This window comes from Zootoca vivipara, chromosome 2, assembly GCF_963506605.1.
Source record: "Zootoca vivipara chromosome 2, rZooViv1.1, whole genome shotgun sequence".
NCBI classification, from domain to species: domain Eukaryota; kingdom Metazoa; phylum Chordata; class Lepidosauria; order Squamata; family Lacertidae; genus Zootoca; species Zootoca vivipara.
The window spans coordinates 120529107-120549150 of NC_083277.1; the positions used below are offsets into that span (position 1 = coordinate 120529107).

A 20044-nucleotide genomic window follows, 5' to 3' on the forward strand; every position below is an offset into this window, starting at 1 on the left:
GCCCAGTGTCATATTCAATTGGAGTAGGCCGCTGGTCTCTCTAGCGGCTTCCAAAGATTCCACGAACCAAGGGTCCTCAACCCGGCGGCGTTTATAGACCTTTGAAGCCAGGATACCACACAGGTGCGATGTAGGCATGTACTGGAAGTAACTGGGAGCTCTTCTCCTCTGTTTCTCAGAACCTAAAAAGAATACACAAAACCTGACAACTCTGTATTCTTCTGAATTATTATTATTACTATTATTTAAATTTCTATACCTCATTTCATCCAAGGATCACACAGAAATATATAACATAGTAACAAGCAAAAACAACAAATCCTCCCCCTACACAGAGTTGGCCATTGACACCTCTAGCAGCTTGAAAAAAATTCACAGTTCAGGAGTACACAGCCATGAGGCGCAACTTCTATGAATAAACAAGACCACAGGGTAGCACCATAGGCATGATTTGGAGGAAATTGGGAGCTTCCCCTCTCTGTTTCATGGAACCTAAAAAGAATACACAAAAATTTGACAACTCTGTATTGTTCCAAATGTTCATACATTGCCCTTCTTCTGGTTGTCCTCCTCCTCCTAGCCAAAGCTTGTCCACTATAATAATGGACTTATTTACATCCAGTTCATTGTTCAGCTTTGCTTAAGTCCGTATTTTCAAAGTTGCTATTTGGCAAAATTATCAGAGAAGCCCACCAAAAGACTCTGAACCCATCTTGCTTTTATAGTTCATTCTTCTAAAATATTATGCAGAAATCCTTAATCAGATTTGGGGAAATCCTATTTGGAAGTAAACCCCATTGAGTTAATTGGTGTAAGCTCCAGGTAAGTATATAAAGGATTGTAGCCTGTTACCTTTTGTATTATTATTATTATTATTATTCACTAAATTTCTATACTGCCCTTCAACCAAGGATCACAGGGCAGTAACAAACAAAAACAATACTCCCCTCCCCAATGTACAGCTTCAAAGGCAAAAGATAGCTTAATTAGCCAAAGGTGTGGGAGAAGAGGAATGTTTTTGCCTGGTGCCTAAAGATATGTAATGAAGGTGCCAGGCGAGCCTCCCTGGGGAGAGCAGTCTACAACAGGGAACCACAGAAAAGGCCCATTATTGTGTTGCCACCCTCTGCACCTCTTGCAGATGCTGATCTCAGGGTCCGAATTGGTTCACATGGGGAGAGACGGTCCTTGAGGTATTGTGGTACCAAGTTGTTTAAGACTTTATAGGGCAAAACCAGCACTTTGAATTGGGCTCAGAAACTAATTGGCAGCCAGTACAGTTTGGCCTGTTGTCTTTGTCCATGGAGTTTTCTTGGCAGGGATACTGGAGTGGCTTGCCAGTTCCTTCTCCAGGTGGATCACGTTTAGTCAAAACTCTCCACTATGACCTGTCCATCTTGGGTGGCCCTGCATGGCATAGCTCATAGCTTCTCTGAGTTATTCAAGCCCCTTCGCCACGACAAGGCATTGATCCATGAAGGGGATGCATTGATCCATGAAGGGGATGCTTCAAATGCTTTTGAATTGTGGTGCTGGAGGAGACTCTTGAGAGTCCCATGGACTGCAAGAAGATCAAACCTATCCATCCTTAAGGAAATCAGCCCTGAGTGCTCCCTGGAAGGACAGATCGTGAAGCTGAGGCTCCAATACTTTGGCCACCTCATGAGAAGAGAAGAATCCTTGGAAAAGACCCTGATGTTGGGAAAGATTGAGGGCACTAGGAGAAGGGGACGACAGAGGATGAGATGGTTGGACAGTGTTCTTGATGCTACCAACATGAGTCTGACCAAACTGCGGGAGGCAGTGCAAGACAGGAGTGCCTGGCGTGCTGTGGTCCATGGGGTCACGAAGAGTCGGACACGACTAAACGACTAAACAACAACAACAACAACACAGTTTGGCCAGGATCAGTGTAATACGTTCAAACTGTCTTGCCCTGGTCAGCAACCTAACCCCATCAAGAGCAGGCCACTTCCCATCCATCCGGTCTAGGGAACGGCCCACTAACAGTGCCCCAGTCTTATCTGGATTGAGCTTCAGTGTCTTGGCTCTCATCCAGTCCAGTACCAAGATAAGACAATGGTCCACTCCAGCACATCGACTGCCCCACCTGCAGGTGTGAAGGAGAAGCAGAGCGGAGTGTCACCAGCATATTGCTGACAATGTACTCCAAATCTGTGGATGACCCCACTCAGTGGTTTTATGTAGATGTTAAACAGCCAGGGGGATAAAATTGTACCCTGAAGGCTCTAAGAGCACTTCCTAAACATCACCCTCTTGAAATTACCATCCATGGAGGACCAGAACCATCCCAAAGCAGTGGCACCCACCCCTAATCTGGACAGCCTCTCCAACAGTCTAGTCTATGAACTAGTGAGAGTTCCCAGCAGGATGTGTACCTGCTTAGCCAGTGTCTCCAGGCTCCTTGTATGTATGTGCATGTGCCTGTCCCCCTCTCTCATTCATTATCTCTGCAAAGGCTGCAAAACTGCAGGACCCTGCAGAGCAATACACACAATGAGCAGGAAGGGGCTGCTTGAAGCAGAACTGCAGCCCCTTCTCCTTCAATTTTTAAGGAAGAGCAGTTGGAAAGCCTGAAGTACCTATGGGGTGGGGGTAGAAGACAAGATCCATGCAACCTTAATATCTCACTTCCTCCCTCCTCTCTCTCTCTCTCTCTCTCTCTCTCTCTCTCCTCTCTCTCTCTCTCTCTCTCTCTGTGTGTGTGTGTGTGTGTGTGTGTGTGTGTTGAAAGCATGGTATTTTTAATAAACTCCAGCCTCCATCTGCCAGAAGCTGAAGGATCAGGAGCAACATGCAACAACCAATAACAACATGGTCATAGAAAGGGAAATGATGAAGAAAGGCAGTGTGTGTTAAAAATGGTATTTTAATTAAAGGGGGGGGGGGTTATGCCTGGAGTTCTTTTTTAAAAAACAAACAAAGCAAAGCCAAACTTTTCTTCTTTTTGCAAGCTGCTAGGAACTGGCAAATTAACCGGCTGGGGAATGGACTTCATTGGGAGGCTGTGGAAAGTTTTTAGGCATCTGTCAGGGATGCTTGAGTGGAGATTCCTGCCTTGCAGGAGGTTGGACTGGATGACCCTTGAGGTCCGCAACTCTACATACAACCCTATCTGTTCCCCTATGAAAAATTTCACTGCACACCACTGCTCTCCAGAAGATAGCTGCCTCTCTCCTGACAAACCTAAGCAGTTTCTGTGCCAAAACCAAACCTAAACCCTGATAGAAATGGATCTAGAAAATCAGTTTCCTCCAAGAGCGCCTTTGTAGTAATTCACTGAAGGCAAGTACCCCCTAGTTTTAATCTACTTCTCCTTCCTTTATTGCTTTTGCAGTTTCAGAAGGAATCCCTTGATTTTCCTACCTGCTAAGTGCTCAATGGGCTGCTTTGTCTTTGGCCCTCAGGCTGTATTATTATTATTATTTATTGAGTTTATATACTGCCGAAGACATAGCCTGGTTTCTTGGTTATTCACTCAAGATTCTCTCTTGTTGTTGTTGTTGTTGTTTAGTTGTTTAGTCGTGTCCGACTCTTCGTGACCCCATGGACCAGAGCACGCCAGGCACTCCTGTCTTGCACTGCCTCCCGCAGTTTGGTCAAACTCATGTTCGTAGCTTCAAGAACACTGTCCAACCATCTCATCCTCTGTCGTCCACTTCTCCTAGTGCCCTCAATCTTTCCCAACATCAGGGTCTTTTCCAGGGAGTCTTCTCTTCTCATGAGGTGGCCAAAGTATTGGAGCCTCAGCTTTACGATCTGTCCTTCCAGTGAGCACTCAGGGCTGATTTCCTTCAGAATGGATAGGTTTGATCTTCTTCCAGTCCATGGGACTCTCAAGCACCATAATTCATAATTCAAAAGCATCAATTCTTCGGCGACCAGCCTTCTTTATGGTCCAGCTCTCACTTCCATACATCACTACTGGGAAAACCATAGCTTTAACTATATGAACCTTTGTAGTCAATGTGATGTCTCTGCTTTTTAAGATGCTGTCTAGGTTTGTCACTGCTTTTCTCCCAAGAAGCAGGCGTCTTAATTTCGTGACTGCTGTCACCATCTGCAGTGATCAAGGAGCCCAAGAAAGTAAAATCTCTTACTGCCTCCATTTCTTCCCCTTCTATTTGCCAGGAGGTGATGGGACCAGTGGCCATGATCTTGGTTTTTTGATGTGGAGCTTCAGACCATATTTTGCGCTCTCCTCTTTCACCCTCATTAAAAGGTTCTTTAATTCCTCCTCACTTTCTGCCTTCAAGGTTGTGTCAACTGCATATCTGAGGTTGTTGGTATTTCTTCCGGCAATCTTAATTCCAGCTTGGGATTCATCCAGTCCAGCCTTTCGCATGATGAATTCTACATATAAGTTTAATAAGCAGGGAGGCAATATACAACCTAGTCGTACTCCTTTCCCAATTTTGAACCAATCAGTTGTTCCATATCCCATTCTAACTGTAGCTTCTTGTCCCACATAGAGATTTCTCAGGAGACAGATGAGGTGATCAGGCACTCCCATTTCTTTAAGAACTTGCCATAGTTTGCTGTGGTCGACACAGTCAAATGCTTTTGCGTAGTCAATGAAGCAGAAATAGTTGCTTTTCTGGAACTCTCTAGCTTTCTCCATAATCCAGCGCATGTTTGCTATTTGGTCTCTGGTTCCTCTGCCCCTTCGAAATCCAGCTTGCACTTCTGGGAGTTCTCAGTCCACATACTGCTTAAGCCTGCCTTGTAGAATTTTAAGCACAACCTTGCTAGCGTGTGAAATGAACGCAATTGTGCGGTAGTTGGAGCATTCTTTGGCACTGCCCTTCTTTGGGATTGGGATGTAGACTGATCTTCTCCAATCCTTTGGCCACTGCTGAGTTTTCCAAACTTGCTGGCATATTGGGTGTAGCACCTTAACAGCATCATCTTTTAAAATTTTAAATATTTCAGCTGGAATATCATCACTTCCACTGGCCTTGTTATTTGCAGTGCTTTCTCTCTTGGTTTCCTCCAAAAAACTGATCTCAAGTAGGGATGAGGGGTGGGAAGAAATTAGATGCAGTTCATCTTTGAAAATAAAGGTTTGAAGAAACTCTTCAACTTCTACTACACATTTATTTTGCAAGGTATTGCCTTTTCACATTAAAACAAAAGCCACTAAGCTTTTCAGATTTCTGAGTCTGCTACCTGTTGTTTGCCAAAAGCCTTCTGCTTCAATCTCTCTCTTTTCTCTTAATCCTCCTCCTCCTCCTCCTCCTCCTCCTCCTCCTCCTCCTCCTCCTCCTCCTCCTCCTTCTTCTTCTTCTTCTTCTTCTTCTTTTTCTTCTTCTTTTTCTTCTTCTTCTTCTTCTCCTCACAAAAGGTAAGCAAACGACTATAAATTGTTGAACTGAAGCCCCATCTAAAGCACAAGATTGAACATGGCTATTGTAGTAAAGCCAGGAGACGTTACTGTTGACTGAGGAGCCAAAGAGAAGGTGCTCACAAACAGAACTTACCTGCCTCCACCAAAACAAATGTGAAGCCTGCAAGCAGGAGAGGGAGCCACATATTCATCCTCGGAGAGCTACAATCAGGGAACAGGCAGAGGCTTCCAGGTGGATGGAGAGGCTCAAGGACCGCTGGGAAGAACTGGTGAGCCGAGTGCTTCTGCTGGCCTATAAAGACAATGAGGACCAATCAGAACTTATGGGATATGTGTCATGAACCAGTTAATTAATCAGAAATAATCCTGCTCACAAAAAAGCAAAAAGCAAACAGAAGCTTTCAAATGACGCTTTCATTGGCTAAGGACCAAAGTATACTTTTTGCAAAAAATGTGCTTCTTTCCATTGAGGGCTCGCTCAAAGTTTCTTTTTCTTCAATGCCACAACTGAAGATTAGAGAATATATTGTAAAATATGCTCAGAGAAGAATATTTTCATTTCAAATGACCATTTCCTTAAAAAAAAAATGTTTGACTCACATTGCTTTCTGTTCTTTGAATAGCAGTCAATCCATTTTCATTAATTGTTAAGAGAACCATAGGGCTGATATCAGAATAAGCAACAGCCTTTAATAAGGACGCACTGCACTGAGAGAAAATCAGACAAGAAATAGGCCACGTACCTAGGAACAGAAAGATAAGTGGCCTTCCTAAATTGTCTGTACTAGTTTCTCTTTTGCCTTATTTCCATACTGCTGTCAAATCCAGAAATGCTTGTTGATACTAAGTAAAAATCCCATTTAAAATTTACAACTGTGTTTGTCTTCAGTGTAGTGAGACAAAACCTACTCTGCAACCCAGGGCCGTCTTTAGCAGATGCGGCGCTGGGGTGCAAATACCCACCCAGCACCCCCACATTACCACGGATAGTGTTGGGGTGGCCGTAGATGCGCACTGCCAGTCCTCTGGGGGGGGGCACAACTCTCCCCCATGCGGCTGCGGGAAAGCGATCCTCGCAGAGGCTTGGGAGTGAAGTTGTGCCCCTCCCAAGCCTCATCCTAAGACTAGGCAGGGATTATTCTCCTCCCAAGGAGGCCTGGGAGGGAAGCTGCAATGCCTGCTAGCCTTATGGTTGGTGGGGCACAGCTGGTGAGCGTGCAGGGAAAGGGGAGGCTGCCGGCAAAGCCACGCAACTCCCGCACTTGCTGGGGCACCCCTGAGAGGCCAGCACCCTGGCGCAATGCACCACTAAGCCCTATGGGAAAGACGGCTCTACTGCAACCCTTGGAAGTGGCCTCAAAACCCATCTAATTCAACCCTCGGTCTACTGTAAAAAAAAACTAACTTTGCGGACAGAGTCAGGGGAAAATGTATACAGATTTTGAGGACAGAGCAGACTACAGCAGGGATTAGGGGAGTCAACTGGTGTTTATTTTGGCCGTGCCTCAAACTCAGTGGCTGCTTGGCCTTGCCTGATTTATTTTAGGTGCAAGGACACAGCTCCATTTGCTCCACAGCTCCATTTGCTCCCACAGCTCCCATTCTCAGGCATAGCAGAATCATTACTTGGTGCAGTTGAAAACCACAACCCTGTCATAGGTAAATTCCTTAATAGCATACCCTCCAACATTTCTCTGAAGAAAATAGGGACATCCTATTCTACATCAGGATGCTTCTCCCCCATTTGATCTCACTGAACACATAGACGGCGTATGCATATCTATACCGGTCACCTGCAATTGAAGAATGGAAAGTGGGTTGCTGACCTTTTTCTTCAATGTTTTAGTAAGGGCTTCGTACTCCAGCAGCACCCTTTCCTTCATTTGGTGCAGGTATTTTATTTTCAAGATAAACAGGACACTCTTTTTGCACACACACACGTTCTCAGAGATGTGGAAGGAAGGAAAAAGGAAAACGCAGAAACCAGGAAAGCTTCTGTAATTCCGGGACTATCCCTGGAAAAAGGGTACGTAATAGTTTCTCTTTGGCCACTTGGTGGCAAAGCTATTCCATTAAACTGCTTTGGAAACCACTTTGAAGTGATTTATCATCAAGTGGTGTATTAATTATAAGTGTGCCTATGCCAATAGACTGACAAACACTGCAAGAGAAAATGTTGAAAGCAGTGGGGTCAAATCACAATGAAATGGGGAAGAAGAAAAAAGCTCAGTGACCATTCCATAGTAGTAGCAATTGGTAACAACACCATCTAACCACATGAGATCCTTTAGTGAAATGTAAATGGAGTTGTAGGTTGTGCAACCCTCAGGCACCATGCCACGCTCAGCCTGCTGAAGCAAGGCAGGAACCAGGCCCTTCAAAAAGTTAAAGAGGGCTTTTCTGAAACATATGTCACAAAACATACTTGTGGTGTCAGGGGTGTCCACCTGAGGCAAAATGGAAAGGTGCCACATCCGCCCCTGCTTCTGCCGAAGCCTTGTTTACTGGGGTCCCAGCACAGCAAGATTTGCAAGAGGCTGCCATGTGACCCTGGCGGTGGTGGCAGGAGTGGCAACTTCAGGGGCTCAGCCCCATGGAATTCAACAGCCCAAGGCAACTGCTTCATTCTACCTTGTGGTTGGGCCAGCCCTATGTGGTGTTCGTCATTGTAACTAACTTGCACAGGTTTGCTTATTAAGAGATATAGGCTAAAACATTGTACAGGTTATTTGTATAATTTGTAAGATACCAGGTGAGCTGCAAGGGGGGGTGAGGGAGGGATGGAATTTTGGGGTGTGCTGATTAGCTGAAGGTGTGGGAGGTGGTTAGAACAGGTGTGTGAGGGAAAGAGCAGCGTGGAAGGTGAAGGAACAAGGGATAGCACGTGGGAGGATTAAGATGTGCATGAGGACTAGAGTTATCAGCAATGCTTTGAAATCCAAAGGATCCAAACACTGCTACTGAAAACAAACTATATAAGAATTTGTTATATGTTACTAAAATAATAAAGATTTGATCATTCAGCGTATGCCCTGTATTTGACCAAGCTATCAAGCATGTGGCAAAGTCAGACACTTTAATACCGAAGGGTGGCTGTGGAATGCCAGTACTTAGAGATCTACATTGGCTCCTAGTACGTTTCCGAGTACAATTCAAAGTGTTGTTGCTGACCTTTAAAGCCCTAAATGGCCTCGGTCCTGTATACCTGAAGGAGCGTCTCCACCCCCATCGTTCTGCCCGGACACTGAGGTCCAGTGCCGAGGGCCTTCTGGCGGTTTCCTCGTTGCGAGAAGCCAAGTTGCAGGGAACCAGGCAGAGGGCCTTCTCGGTAGTGGTGCCCGCCCTTCCCATCAGATGTCAAAGAGAAAAACAGCTACCAGATTTTTAGAAGACATCTGAAGGCAACCCTGTTTAGGGAGGCTTTTAATGTTTAATAGATTATTTTATTTTTCTGTTGGAAGCCGCCCAGAGTGGCCTGGGGAAACCCAGCCAGATGGGCGGGGTATAAATAAATAAATTATTATTATTATTATTATTATTATTATCATTATCATTATCATTATCATTATTATTAGATTGGTTAGAAACCCAAAAGGGATTGGTGATCTTAAATATAGTTCTCTCTTGCGCTTAAGGGGTGGTTTGGGGTGGTGTGTGTGTGTGTCTGGCACTACTACAGTGTGGCATCATATTTAGTTTTGATCACCCCTGCTAGCCTCAGAAAAAGGAAAGCAGAAAGAGATTCTGTTCTGCTTCCACACAGCTTCTCATTAAGTGCTTCCTGCTGAAGGAGCCTTTAAAAACCAGTTACTGTAGAAGCACCCACTGCTGCTGCTGCTGCTGCTGCTGCCGCTGCCGCTGCGCTCCCCATGGCACCTCAGCTCCCTGCCTATCAAAGCTTTGTGTGCCCCCCAACCACCTTCACCTGACAGTGATGCCACTTTTTGGCAAACTAACTGATAACTTCCCAAGGAACTGGATCTTATAGCTTTGGATATAGGTAGACAATACCCACCAACTGCCTCCTTAGCTCCCTCACAACCATTAGCTACATTTAAGGCTCCAACCTTGGAGTCACCCATGATGCATAGCTGTCAAGTTCTCCTTTTTTCAAAGGGAAATTCCCTTATGCTAAATAGGCTTTCTTGCGAGAAAAGGGAAAACTTGACAGCTATGCCATGATGTGGAGCTGGGAGGGAAAGGGAGCAGAGCAGCCACTCCACATTACCAAACAGATGTGGTCACATGTGATTGGAATATGATTATGATTATATGTTGATTGGCTGTTATTATTGGAAAATTAAGAAAAATGAAGAAATAGTTCAGTTTTCTAAGCCAAAATGCTTGCCTGTCTGCGAAGTGCACTCAATCACTGCTCTAGATGTTTTCAAATGTTGCTTGCTATGGCATGCTGGCTGTCAAATACTGTAAAATGTTGGATTTTACTGCATAATCTCTGGAAACACTGGTACTGAGCCAAAAGTTCTCTGCAAATATTGAAGGTGAATTTTCTCTGGATGAGCAAACATTTGGATTTTCTCTGCCCATCCAGAGAAAATTTACCTTCAACATTTGCAGATAAGATGTGTTCCAGCTCCTGTTCACATTGTCATCACCTGCAATCCTTTGCCAAGCTTTCCCTCTTTGATCACATATTCTATGGATTGTATAATCTGTGCACTGTGCTTCACTGAATCAGTCGTAAAGTAAGGTAATGTGTTGACTTAGGTATCATTTCTAATGGTTTTTTTTCTGCTAAAAATATCTGAAAGGCACTAGCTCACGGAAAGTTGCTTGTAGATAATTGGAAGTCACAAACAATCTGCAGCTGAGTCTGGATCCAGCTCTTCCTCCTCCATCCTCCTCCTTGTTGTTTTCATTTTTGATGGACCTTCATCATGTAGTCATGAAGGTATGAAGCACCATTCCAGCATGCTGGAAGAGTTGATGAAACTACTGTTTCATCCTGAATAGATTAGCAAACAGAAGACACCTCACTGGCAGAAATAAACTAGAAAGCATGTGATTGCAATGTGTCACAGGCTATGTGCTTGGGATAAAATTATCTATGCTTAATGTTGGTTTAAACTTTCCTGGTGCAAAGGAACATGATACATACTGGTGCAAAGGAACATGATACATACTGTCCAACATTTCAGGAGGGCAGAAGAACCAGAAATGAGATGAAAGAAAGTGGCAGGTTTTGAAGAAGGGAATAAGGCACAAGTTACAAGTTGAACGTGGAAAGAAGAAGGGGAGTAAGGGGACAGGTGAAAACAACTTTGAAAAGCATGTGGTGGTGGGAAGGGGAAATGGAAAACGAAAAGGCCTTCTCTACTTAGATGCTCAAATGCTGCAATGTCAGGCAGAAGGCCACATTCCCAGTTGGCAGTGTGTGAAGGAGTTTGAACGCTTTCACAAACACTTGGTTTGCTGTTGGCCCTAGTTTATCTAAGGGTCCCTTCTTGGAAGTGAGGCAGAGATTGAATTCAGTGGCAGTTGAAAACCAAGACTTAATCCTAAGAAAGGGCACATAGCCCCTGGCACATTGCACACACCATCACATGCTGTCTTGTTGATTTTTACCGTGTGTGTGTGTGTGTGTTTTCACAGGAAAAGGTTACTTACTGGCTAATCCGTTCAAGGCTCCAAAACTGCACCAGCTCAGCCAACACAATTTGATTGGAAGGTTGTGCCTTTATAAGAAAGAGAAGCTGGATCCAGGTGAACCGTCAGTTTGTGACATCCCTCCAAGAGTCTTGAGAATCTTCCTTTCCTCTTCAGTGATCATTATGAAATTCTGGGTCCTCCTTTTGGTTGTTTGGGTTGCTTTTGCCATGGTGTCCGCACGTAAGTAGTTGACACTCATTTATCCTTTCGTCTGATGGAAGGATAAAGAAAATGTGTTTATTGGGGAAATTGGCACCAAAATGCTGATGAATTTTCATGAGGTTTAAATAAATAGGGCAGTAGACTAACTTCAGCCAACCTAGGCTTGCCAATGACGGGAAAGAGTTCTCAAGCTTTCCGATTTTCTCTCTCTAGAACCATATGAAGGTGAACAAGGGACCGGTGAGTATCTTGGTATTCAAAATGTCGACCACCATTTATCTGCAAAACTGTCTGCCTCCACTTCCTACCCTTTCCTATGAAGATAAGATGAACAGGCTGGATCAGGCCAACGTCTCATCCAGTCCAGCATCCTGTTCCCACAGTTGCCAGCTGGATGCCCTGGGAAGCCTGCAATATCCTATGAGCACAGCAGTACTCTGCCCACCTGCAATTCCATGCAATTCGTAGCAGATGATAGATTTGTCCTCCATGAATTTGTCTAATCCTCTATTAGAGCCATCCAAGTGTTTGGATCCAAGCCATCCAAGACCATCACTGATTTGACCCTCTTGCCTTTGCTTTTCAACTTTTGCCCATCCCCTCATTTTTGGTAGTTTCATCTTTTAAAATCATATATGACTGTGCTGGATGTTTTTTGGCAATTGACCATTTACATGTATGTTTAGTTTAATAGCACTGTGGGCACTGCTCCCAACTGGCTGGACAACACATCTTCCACCAGGTCTCAAATTGACACCCTTCTGGTTACTTCCATGACCAAGTATTCCAAGTACAATCATTTAGACTTTCTAGAAATGCCCTCTTTGATGTGCAAGACTTTCCTGTAAGGCTTTCCTGTAAGGCTTGCTGTGATAGCCCAGAGCTGCAAAGAGCCCAGGATATCCATGGAGTCCCTGAAAGGAACTAACAATCCTATTTTCATCTCTCATTCCAGATCCTATACCTGCAGAGCATGATCCTCACCATAGCTCTGTGAATCAAGACCGTATTCTATGCCGTCTCTTAGGAATTTGTGATTTATTTTGGGGCTAGTAGGATTTGGATGTTGACAAGATTTCCTTCAGCTTGAAAATCCTTGTGCAGATAAACACTGAATGGTGATACCAATAAAGTAAACATTTTAGTTGCAATGTGTGATAAATCCTTGACTTTATTCTTCCATCCTTCACATACCATGTGAAAACTCTTCAGAAACCAAGACAAGTGCCAGTAATCATCATGCTGTTAGATCTTGAAGGATCAGACCCAGTCAGTCAGGAACACATTTTGAACTACAAAGACATACATTTTTCTTTTACTCACTCCCGTGACTTTATCATGTGAAATAATCCAGTACAATGATTTTAATCAAAATCTGAGATGTAGTAGTTATTTTTTTAAAAAGGTGGTGGTTTGTTGTGCAACTGTAAAACAAGAAGACAGATGGATAAAAATATTTCTTTACATCAGCCATAAGCCATAGCAACGGAATCAAGTACAATAAAATATAGATATAGCTAGATGGTTGGCTATACTAAAAACATTCTGAGAATTTGCAACTATACAAATGAAAGAGTTAATAACTGTCCTTGATCAAAAATAAAACATATGAATAGGTGGGCCGTGTTTTCTGTCACCTGGTAATCTTGGTCTGCAAAAAGGAAGGACCCTGTAGCTGTGGATGAAAGGAGAGGGGTCTTTATAAAGAGAGCAAGCTAGTGGTACGGGCGCTACAGATTCGATAACTGCTGTCTCCGCATGGACAATCATTTTTCTTTTCTTTTTTTTTTAACATAATTTTTATTGGTTTTTACAAATTACAAAAAATGGTACATACATAAACACCTTTTCCACCTTCTTCCCACCCCCCTCCATGGGTCCTCCCCTGCCACAGAAGTATCCCACGCAGGTGATCAGTCAGAAGTGGTCCATTTTATGATTGGGTTTCTGTCCTCCTCCCCCTCCCCTGCCCCCCAAGCCCCCCCCTGCCACCAGGGAGCTCCAGTGAACCAGGGCAGTACGCAGGAGTTCATCCATCCAACCATCTATTGTCATACCAAAAAAAAAAAGAAAATACAAAAAGAGAAAAAGAGAAAAAAGAGAAGAGGAAAAAAAAAGACAAAAAGGAAAAAAGACAAAAAAAAAAATTCATCATAATTGTTAAATTCATAATTGTTAAACCATATTTTGTGGGCTTCCCCACCCTCCCACCCTTCCCCGGTTTTCCTCCCTTATTTATCATCTTCAACAGTTTCATAGTTCATATTTTATAACATACACCTTTATATCTTATACCACTTTTAAACTATTATCATTTTCGTCTATTGTCCAATCACTGAGAAATCAAACTCCCATTTTTTCTTCCCGTGCCTAATTTTTACCCCTCTATAGGCCTCCATATTTTCACCTTTTTCCAGAATCAATTCACTTTTTAAACCTATAACTATTCCCAAACTAACCTTACTCCCCCCGAGTACCTGCTCCACCCCTCCAATCCAGCAAGTTCCATAGTCAGCAGTCCAGTTATAGTCCTATTAACCCATCCTTACAATCACCACTTCACTTTCCCTTCACCCCACCCCCTGTTTGCAGTCTTTTGCCATCCAGGCCTCCATATCAGACCCCTGAGCTTCTTCTCTTCTCTGCTTAATTTTTCCTTCTTCCCTGTGGTCATTCTGGAGTTCCAGTAAATCCAGTCGTGCCCCCCTCGAAGGGGAGGCACTCCATCCAACTTTTTGTAGAGTAAAATCATCATTTTTTTCGTGATGGGCTTCATTTTGTGTTAAATCATCACAGTCGTCATCATTGTCATTCTCACATTCATCTTCTTCAGTTTCAAAAGCTTCATCTTCTAGGAAATCATATTCTGTCATCACAATCTGGAGTTGTTGCTGTAACACTAGCCGTTGTGTCTCCTCTTGACATAGTTCTATTCTTGTTTCCCACATTAAGGTCAAAACAGTCCGCTGAAACTCAGGCGGGTACCTTTTTGTTGACATAGTTCAGTCCTGTCAAGGTCAAAACTTGTCACATGGGGTGGAATATGATCGCAGTCTATTTTCTCGACTCCATTTTAACAAGCTGGCTGCATTCTTAAAAATAAAGTTCGAACTCACATTTCAAAAGCATATAAACCAAAAAAAAATTCCCAAAAAGTCCAGAGATAAAGATAGAAATAAAATTTAACTATAAATCCTGGTCAGCTCACTGGGTTTTCTGGGCTGCCGGCTCCCGAGAAAAAGAAAGGTCTTTCTTAGTCTTAACTTCATTCTGCAGGGCAATCACAACAGTCTCTCTCCCCTTTTACCCTGCATTTAGGGGAGATTCTCTTTGATGCCTTTGAGGAATCCTTTTAAGTTAAAATCTTCTGTTTACGGCTTCGGGTTTCTGTTTACTGTCTCTTATGTTACCGTGGGGGGGGGGTGGCTTCCTCTTTTCCCCTCTCTCCCAGGTCCAAATTGTTGCCTTAATTTACATTCCAAAGAATCCAAATTACTCACAGTCTATTCATTTGCTGAATGTTCTTTGAAGAATTGGCCACCTCCACTTCCCAGACTCGCAGCTTCGCACTCTCAGAGCAGCAATGTCAGCCTGTCCGCCGCGGTTCAACTCCTCGCTCTCGGGGGCTTAAACAAAGCCGATCCGGGGAGGAGAGAGCCCGCTTTTGGCGCCGCCAGGCAAAATCTGTCCCCAAAAAGCACGATTTGGGGCTTTTAAGGAGGTTTCGTTTCGCTGGAACGATTCCCTCCACCTCTGAAGCGCCGAGGTCCGCTCCGCTGTGCGGACCCCTGTCTGAGCAAGATGGCGTGGTCAACCGGAAGCCCCATGGACAATCATTTTTCATGAGGAATTTGACAGAAGCATCCCTTGAGAACCACCGACAGTAGTATGTTCAATCTTGCATAGGTGAAGGCACGCCTGTATTTTAAAACAACAAGTTTTGCAGATAGGACACGGGTTTGTGGAGGAGACTAGAAGGGGGGAAATTGTACCACGGACAAAATTTTCTTATGGTGGCTAAATTATTCTGTTGCTCAATGTCATATAGGCGCTGTCTAATTAAATTCTTTGCCAACTGTTGGGGTGATAAACCAGAGGAGTAGAGCTTTCGAGTAACAGTTTTGGTCCAAGCACTCTCGTGACAGTCTTGCAATATTAAGGGTAATAGATCAGTGGAGGTTAAATTAAGACAAAGCCAATACCGGTAAGTTAATTATCTTGTACCAATTACGAAACAAGCAACTATGTAAAAAAAGCCAACATGAAGTGAAACACATTGTTGGTGTGCCACAATGCATAGATAGAAGACAAATCAGCGTTCTAGAGGTTTATTTCACGTGCTTGCTTTTTCCTTCAGCAAATATCCATGTTCACTCAAGAAGTGTGCATGCACACGAAAGCTCATACCTATGACAAACTTAGTTGGTCTCTAAGGTGCTACTGGAAGGAATTTATTTTTATTTTTTGTTTGTCCTGTACCAAATTTGTGATTCAACTGAGGGAAGGTTGGCCTCCAAGCGCAATGAATTGTTTGGAACACAAGACAACACAGAGAAAATTTGCCTTCAGAACTTGGACTGAACGGTTTCTATAGAGTCAAGGTGTGCATTAGTCCAAATCTGTGACCCATGTAGTAGCTGGCACAGGGGTTTAGCTTTGAACACTTCTAGTGCTGAGGGTATGTGGCTACTGCATTTTGTGTAGAAAAAACGCAATAAAATTTTGGCACTTTGAGACGCTTTTCGCTTTATGTAATTCAGACCTTTATGTAATCCAGGACCCTGTTGACTGAAAAGCAAGTCAAAAATATTTAATTACTTAAACTTATTCAATTGTCTTATTATCCATTTGCCATCTAGAGACCCTATGGTTTCTGGAGAACACCATGACTTTGGTTTTATTGTAATTCACAGCCAGTTGTTCTTTTTGGCAGTATCCTGTGAGTGCCCTCATCAATCTTTTTAGGCCTACTTTTGTTTGGGATAGGAGTACTGCATCGCCTGCATATAGTAGGACTGAGATGGCATTTGCAGCCAATTTAGGAGCATGAAACTCCAGGGATGTTTGACTGTTGACAATGTCATTTATTCATAAATTAAGCAGTGTTGGAGCTAAAGTACAGCCTTGCTTAACTCCTTTAATAGCTTATTGATTCTGAGAGGTGCCCATTAGTGGAGTATCACACCTTCAGCTTGGTGCTTCTATACAGACATTTGATCAGAAGGAGTAATTTTTTATCTATGTCTGAAGAATTCAACTTGTCCCACAGTCTTGTTGGAGAGATTGAATCAAATGCAGCTTTCAAATAAATGAAACATGCATATAAGATGCCACTAGGTTTCTTAGCATACTATTAGGTGGGCTAGCAACCCCATTGAAGAGGATAGCAGTGATTACCCAGCCCTCATTGCTGGTTGTGAAGGGGCCCCCATAACGGTTCAAGCTTCAGGAACCCAAAAATGTAGGTCCACCACAGGGGTTTTTTTTTGTTTTTTTTCTTTTTGTTTTATTAAAGGTTTTCTTGGTTTACAAAGATATGTGCAATGTCTCTCATATCATTTTTACAAATCAGTTTCAATTGTTGAGACATTGGGTGGGAAGAAAACGGGAAAAGAGGTAGATGAGGGGAGGGTGGGTGGGGGTGGGGTCGGGTGACGATGTTTCTATTTTACTTAATATATGTCAGGGGTGTTGTCAGCGCCGCTTGTGTAGCTTCTCTGCTGTTCGCTTATGTTCCTTTGGTGGTGAGAGATGTTGGGGTTGGCCTAGGATATGGTTGTTCATTTGTGATTGGCTGTGGTGGTCTTTGTTTCATGTGAGAGTGGAGTAGGTGGGTATTTTGGATCAGGTTAGCCATATTGATTTGTATGCTATTGGTGGATTTTTGTCATTGCCTTGTTGGGCTGTGTATGTGATAAAGGGGACCATACCGGCGTGAAGTCGTCATCTTCTATTTGTCCCCATGTCAGTTTCAGCTTATTGGTTAATTTTTCTAGTAAGGCTGTTTCCCATACTGTTTGGTACCATTGGTCCATGCTTACTTCTCACAGGTCTCTCCAGTGTCTGGTTATGGTGTTTCTGGTTTCTGAGAGTAGGTGAGTTATGAGTTCTTTGTGGTGTAGGTGGGCATTATTGTCTTGGAAGATGTTAGCAAGGCCAGTTCTGGGGTTATTTCTAATATTTGCTTGGTTATTTTACATATTTCTCTTATGGTTGCTGTCCAGAATAGTTGGATTTTGGGGCACTCCCACCACATGTGGAAATATGTGCCTGTTGAGGTGCACGCTCTCCAGCATTTAGTGAGGTTCCTGGGCATATTAGCACTAGTTTTCTTGGTGTTAGGTACCACCTGTAGGTGAGTTTCAGAGTGAGTTCTTTCCTTTTTGTTGATATGGATTTAAAGGGGGGTTTAGACCACATTCTGGTCCATTGAATGGGGTTAATCTCGTAGCCTATGTCATCTTCCCATTGTCTTTTGATTGTGTCTAGGGGATTCGTGGGATTTTGGAGTAGTACAGTATTATATATATTGCAGATACCATCCCTTTGCCGTGTCCCTTTGTTTTTAGGAGGAGGTTTTTGAAGGTTGTCAGGGGCCTGGTTGCTGCTGATTTTACTGCTGGATTGTTTAAGAGGGCATGTAGTTGGTGTTGTGTTAACCAGGGTATTTGGGTGTCTTCTAGCTTATCCTGTATTTCTTGTAAAATAAAAAAAATTCCTTCAGTAGCACCTTAAAGACCAACTAAGTTTATATTTTGGTATGAGCTTTCGTGTGCATGCACACTTCTTCAGATACACGGTGCTACTGAAGGAATTTTTTTTATTTTGCTTCGACTCAGACCAACACGGCTACCTACCTGTAACTGTATTTCTTGTGTTGACAGAGGTTTGTTATCTTTATAAAAGTCTATTAGGCCAGTGTTTCTCAACCAGTGTGCCTCCAGATGTTTTGGGACTACAACTCCCATCATTCCTGACCACTGGTCTTGCTAGCTAGGGATGATGGGAGTTGTAGTCCCAAAACATCTGGAGGCACACTGGTTGAGAAACACTGTATTAGGCGATATAAGCCTTTGGTTTGCCAGGTTTTTGTCTGGAGATTTTGTGCTGCATGGTGGAATAATGGGCAGTAAGCCAAGGGGATGGGGTTGGAGATAGTTTGCCTGTTTCTGTTTTCCATGCTTTGAACATGGTTTGTGTGTACCTATGAAGTGTTGTGGGAATTTTCCTTAGTTTGTTTGGGAGGAATGGGTATGTTGTGGTGCAGATACTTTCGATTGAGTCCCTCTCTAGATGTATCCATTGTTTTGTCTCGTCCTCCAGTATATATGGGATTATATGTCGTATTTGGTTAGCTCTGTAATATGTTTCTATGTTGGGGATTCCCCATCCTCCTTGTGAGGTGGGGAGGTGCAGGTATTTGGTGCTTATTATTGGGTTTTTTATGTGAGAAGATAAAAGAGTGTAGTTTTCTCTGCCACCTGCGAAGTTGGATTGGGGAAATCCAGATTGGGAGGGTTTGGAATGGGTAGGTTAATTTTGGGAGGGTGATCATTTTGATCATGGCCATTTTGTCTGAGAGAGTGAAATTCATATTGTTCCATCTCTTTAGGTCTTTGTTTATTTGTCGCCACAGAAGCTTGTAGTTGTGTAGGTATTATTTGTTGAGGTTTTTGGTTATTTGTACCCCTAGGTATCTGAACTTGGTGCGGCATATTTTTATCTTGATGATATTAGTGAGTTCCTTCTGGTGATCAGCAACACAGTGTGGAGAGCCTTTGTGGTACGATTGTTGGGTATAAGGTTTAGTAGCAATGTTGCCAATGTTAATAGCAACATCATTGGTATGTTAGGATGGAGATGTGGGTGTTGGCGCGCTCTCTGGTGCCACCATTGTGCTGGTTAGGTACAGTGGTACCTCGACATATGAACGACTCGACATACAAATTTTTCGAGTTACGAAGGGGAAAAATGGGGGCGCGCTTACAAATTTCTTCGACTTACGATCAGGCCCTCACCGCCGCCACCGCGGCTGGCCTTCGCTACGGACTGAGTTTTACCCTGTGGAATTCCCTACCAGTAAAGTTTGGGCAGGAACCATTCCTCCGTTTCTTTAGACATCTTGTGAACACTTTCTTCTTTCTTTCTTTCTTTCTTTCTTTCTTTCTTTCTTTCTTTCTTTCTTTCTTTCTTTCTTCTTTCTTTAGATGGGCCTTTACAACTCCTTGGCCTTTAGGCTTAGCTGCCTGCAGCATTCAGATATGTTCCTGAACAGAATGCTTCACGAGAAAGATGTTAGAGCATGTCCTATATTGCATCATGTGTACCTAGAGCAGTGGTCCTCAAACTTTCAGTATAAAAATTGGCTTGCGCCACACCATTTTTTTCATTGGTAAGAAATGTATTGGAAAACCGAAAGAAACAACTCCTAGCAGTACTTGATTTTTTTTGGGGGGGGGGGGAATCTATCCATAGTCTGTAAATACATATATAAAAAATCATCCATACTATACTACACTGAAATATTTCTTTGATTGTCGTCTTTGACTCTTCTCCCCGCACTTCCCATCCTCTCCCGCCAAACCAGTGTGATGTGCTACACCCTTAGAGGACCACTGACCTGCAGGCTAGACCATTGCTCCTGAAAGAGTGGGCTGGGCCAGGACTAAGCTGTTGGCTTTGGGTCACTTTCAGGTGGGTCACAATGTCACAGTCTGCCCAGTGCTTCCTCACTTGCATACCCCAGCCCCTCCCCAGGCCATAGCCTTTGGACAGGGCCAATGCCGCCACCAGCAACACCTTTCATGTCGAGGACAAGTGGCCACAAGACAGAAGTTCAGAGGA

General features: G+C 43.5%; 1 long non-coding RNA gene across 1 annotated transcript; it reads left to right on the top strand.

The window, feature by feature from the left end:
• The first annotated feature begins 10986 nt into the window (after nt 1–10986).
• Nucleotides 10987–12345, top strand: LOC118076428 (uncharacterized). Its single transcript, XR_004691494.2, has 3 exons — nt 10987–11218; nt 11414–11440; nt 12156–12345. It is a non-coding gene; the product is annotated as an uncharacterized LOC118076428 (long non-coding RNA).
• Nucleotides 12346–20044: the final 7699 nt, after the last annotated feature.